General features: G+C 31.7%; 1 long non-coding RNA gene across 1 annotated transcript; it reads left to right on the top strand.

The window, feature by feature from the left end:
• The first annotated feature begins 1020 nt into the window (after nucleotides 1–1020).
• LOC105342451 (uncharacterized) lies at nucleotides 1021–4424 on the top strand. Its single transcript, XR_004603918.2, has 3 exons — nucleotides 1021–1050; nucleotides 1253–1360; nucleotides 2821–4424. It is a non-coding gene; the product is annotated as an uncharacterized lncRNA (long non-coding RNA).
• The last annotated feature ends 409 nt before the right edge of the window (nucleotides 4425–4833 follow it).

Genomic DNA, 4833 nt, shown 5'->3' with positions numbered 1-4833 from the left:
GAAGCATCAACAGTGGAAAGGAGGACAATGAGGCTAGTTTGTTACAATATGAAACAATTAAGACAATTTGTAGGTGGAAATGTATGGTTTCCGGTACTAGTAATAAAGAAAATATATAAATCATAACGAAACCTTTGATATGTTCAGTGTTGACAATCAAAGAAAAATGTGTTACCTCCATGTCTGTATTTTTATACACAATGACATTTATACCCGAAATTTCAGTGAATACAGCTTTACAGCAGAAAATACCTTTCCCCATCGTATTTTTAACTTAACATTATAATAAGGTTAACAACAACAATTTGTTAAAATAAATCAATTTATAACAACTGGAGTGCAATATTTTCCAGTGTGGTGCTATATTCATCAGTTTACCAAAAAGTTTTATCAGTTTATGAAATACACATGTTGTGCAAATGTTAAAGTGACTCACTACACCTTTAAATATTTTCTCAAATCAGCAGAAAATTACTTGATTATGATAGATATCATAATGGATAAGAAGTATTTCAGTCAAATAGGAAGAAAATGTGCAATTTTGGATGAAAAATTACATTTTTGAAAATTTAATTCAGTAAACATGAACAAAAGCTCTAGGTGGATTCGAACTCATGATCTGTGGTTCAGAAGACCACTACATTAACCTCTGAGCTTCAACCCAATCGAACGATATAAACAATTTAACAAAACATTTAAATCGCCATCTTGTGACGTAGTGTCTTAAAAAGTACACGTCTTGGTGTAGTGAGGTACCTTAACACATTGGTCGGGTTAGAATTCTTGGGACCACGAGTGGACTCAGGACCCCTGACATTGTGAGGATGACTTTATTGATGTATAACAGAGACTGATAAGATGAATTGAAATGTCGCTTTACGTACAGGTATCAAAAATGGAGTAGGCAAAACCTGAACCTTCCATAGTTCAAATCAAATGTGTAAATGAGCTCACTCTAGACAATGTCTTGTTTTATAGAGATAATTTACCAAGTGACAAAAAGAATATTTCCCTCTTATTGCTCCAGAGTAGAAATGGAACTTTTGGACGGTAATGCTTCAATCACTTTTTGGAATAATTATAATTTTCTGTTTTAATTATTTTTGAATGATTAAGATATTTCACATCTTTTACAGTTTAAATTGCTGCATTATGATAAAATTATATTCATATGCCGATTTAAACCCCATTGTTATTATTCTCTTACAAAAAATTGTTCTCATTTTTTTCTTCTGTATTTACATATTGACAGATAAATCAGACGATTTTGGTCAAAGAAAATCTTCTGGAACCCACCATTCCAAGTCGCAATCTCAAATGCCATATAATCTTCGAAAGAGGACACGGAATAAAGACTGGGGTGAATTATTATCATTTATATTCATGTACATCAATTTATATGTTGTAGTAAATATCGTAGTTTCAAGCACACATAAATTCGTGGACAATGATTCTGTAAATTGATTTTGTAGCTAGATTAACTAAATAAGGAAATCAAAAAAAATTTCAACCGTATTCGTATATTGGATAGCATTTTATAGCTGGCTTTCTTAGTAAAAGTATTGATTAAAATTAAATTGAGTGTCCATGAAAATATTAAAATGGCTTATTTCATAAATTGAAATTGTAGATTATCTGCAACTAATAAGTTAGAAAAACAATAATTGCATTCGCTAATTAAAGGGACTTGGACACGATTTGACTTAAAATTTTCAAATTTTGTTTTTCCATTTTCAATGTTTATACTGATAAATATAAAAGTATATAATGTTATGTCAACATTTGAAACTCAAATATCAAGTTATAAGCAAGATACGGAGTTTATAATTCTTTATTTTGTGAACAAAGCTCGAATAATGTCATTTTTACATATTCGTTGTATTGGTGTAAATTTCAATCAAATGTAACTTTCTTTTGTTGATAATAGTATTTAAAAAGATATTAAATTGTTTAAAAGGACTTAGGCACGATTTGACTTAAAATTTTCAAAATTTTATTTTTCCATTTTCAATGTTTATAATGATAGTTATAGAAGTTTATAATGCTTTGTCAAAATTTGAATATCAAACATCAATTTATAAGCAAGATAGCTAGTTCATCATTCTTTGTTTTCTAAGCAAAGCTCGAATATTGTTATTTTTTACATATGTATAGTATTTGTGTAAGTTTCAATCAAATGTATCTTTCTTTTTTTGATATTAGCATTTATGAAGATAACGAATAAGTTTAAATTGTTTTTGCATGTCATTTTGTCAAAGAAATGGTAATTCCCTACATTACATTTTTTGTAAACAACTATAAGACTCGAGCTTTGTTTACATAACAACCAATTCTTACCTCTGTATCTCGCTTGTAACTTGACTTTAACATTCAATATTTTGGTCAATCATTTAAAATGCACCAGTAAACCATATCATACATAGAAAATAAAAACATTTTTTTTTAAATCTCAAATCGTGTCAAAGTCCCTTTAAATTGTTTTTTACATGTCATTTTGTGTAAGAAATGGTAATTCTCTACATTACATTTTTTGTAAACAACTATGACACTCGAGCTTTGTTTACTTAGCTTTCATTTCTTACCTCTGTATTTCGCTTGTAACTTGACATTAATTAACATTTAATTTTTGGTCAATCATTTAAAATGCTCCAATAAACCTTTTTATACATAAAAAATAAATATACAATTTTTGATATCAAATCGTGTCCAAGTCCCTTTAATTAGATCAATATCCATAGCCGGTTATTGCCAAAAATTAATCCTTTATCTAAGACGTACACGGACAAAACATTAATAGTTTGCTGAAATCGTCATTTTTAGATTGCGGTGCAACAAATAAAAAGCAAAGCAGAAACGAACAACTCGGGTACATATTGATCAGCACAAAACTTCTACAAAATCAAGAACACCAATCACAAACACATTAATTGGGAAACCAAAAAGGATCCTGCCAAAATTGATTCAACCAAAAGCATCAGAGAAAAACAAACATTCTTAATTGAAACTTGTCAAGATCAACCAACAGGGGAATGCAGTCATAGAAAAGAAACAAAAGCTAAAGAAATCAAAACTCATAGCCCAGATTGATAACAGCCAGAAAAAGAAAACTCATTCAACTCGAAATGAAACAAACCTTTCACCACAGCGGAGAACTGTGGGAAAAACAAAAAGAACACAGCCTTAAAAGGAAAGCAAGAGAGTCTAAAGAACACAAGACAATCTGATCGGAAAAAACATATTCGATCAGGACAGGATCAGGGATCGATTGAGAAGAAAAAAGTAACGCACCCCAGAACTTCACAAAGACGTAAGAGTGTAGGTTGTAAGTCCCCAAAAGACAAAAGTAATACTACACTGCAGAAAGATCGTAATAGGGTGACAGTGGAGGAAGGATCAACCAATAAGAAAACTCGAAGAAATCTGCATGACGATATTACAAACATGTTTTTAAAGAAAGTGGAGGTAAAAAGCCATATTCTCCTTGGGGTGGATAAACGCATAAGTGGAATAAGTGTCACACATGACAACCAGGTGTGGGTAACTTCTCAGCATAAACACGTAAAATTGTTTAGTGCATCTGGAGACGAAATTAGATCTTTCAATTTGGATTATCCCGTTTTTACCTGCTGTACACAAAATGGCGACCTTCTTGTGACACGAGGTTACGGTGAACATTCTAGAGCTGAAATTCAATTGATTCCTCGAGAAGGAACAGGGAGGGTGTTTGCAGATCTTTCTTCGTACGCTGATACTCTTTGTGGAGTTTGTTATCAAGATGGAAAAATATACGTGATAGGAAATATGCGTAAATCGTCGAAGCATTTCATACTTAAATTGGACATGAATGGTGAAGTTGGGGAAGTCATTAAAACAACAGATTCTAGACACATGAATCATATCATTTCTCATCATGGACAAATCATTGTCATGTGTACTTTCAAATTTGCTATCCTTCCTATAGTCAGCGGTAAAATTTCATCCAAAGCTATCAGTAGAGTGCATTTCAAGAACTATTTTTCAGCTAGTGCATCTGTTGACAACCTTGGAAATGTCATTGTGGCCTCGGGCGCAAAAATCATCGTCATCGACGCAAGTCTTGAGCGTATGTTCAAAATATGTACTGATATGCAAGAGTCTATTACTGCCACAGCTGTTGATCAACTTAACCAGCTCTGGATCGGAACGGAAAAAGGAAATCTATATATCGTTAAATACCTTCAATGATAAACTGGTTTTAATAAAAAAAAAAAAAAGCTTGATTAATAATAATAGACATGTTATTGCATTAAATGTATCCATTATCGGCTACCAGGAGGTATTATAGTCTTCAGCATCAAGTTAGTGTGAACCTGTTTGTTTACGGCCAAAAAAAAATTGTGTCTTTAGGGCAACCCGACCTGACCTACAAAATTGCCCCGATGCTACCATTTTTAGCATATTATTTCCATTAAAAACCCGTTTTTACTTAAAATTTAATGTTAGTATTTTTGTACATGAAGAAAAAAGTAGGATAAAATAGAATTCGTGGTTGCTTAATTTTTGTGGTATTCGTGGGTAGCCCTCTCCCACGAATTTATACCTTCAATGAAAACAGTTTTAGAAAGAGATATCTTAAAATTGGCCCCATGAATTCAAATGATTCCACAGTAATGTAGTAGAAATGTAGTAGAAATATGAAGTAGAAACATGTTCAAAAACATTTATGAATGATTTTTAACATACTGTGGAATCATTTAATTAATTTCGTGGGGCCAATTTTCATTGATTGTGTGTTTTTTCCTTATTCGTGAGGATGTATAAAATTTCATGGATGCGTCAGTTTTTAGTTTCAGA

This window comes from Magallana gigas, chromosome 5 (genome assembly GCF_963853765.1).
Source record: "Magallana gigas chromosome 5, xbMagGiga1.1, whole genome shotgun sequence".
Classification (NCBI taxonomy): Eukaryota; Metazoa; Mollusca; class Bivalvia; order Ostreida; family Ostreidae; genus Magallana; species Magallana gigas.
Note: the sequence above shows the minus strand (reverse complement) of the source record. Positions and strands in the feature narration are given on the sequence as shown.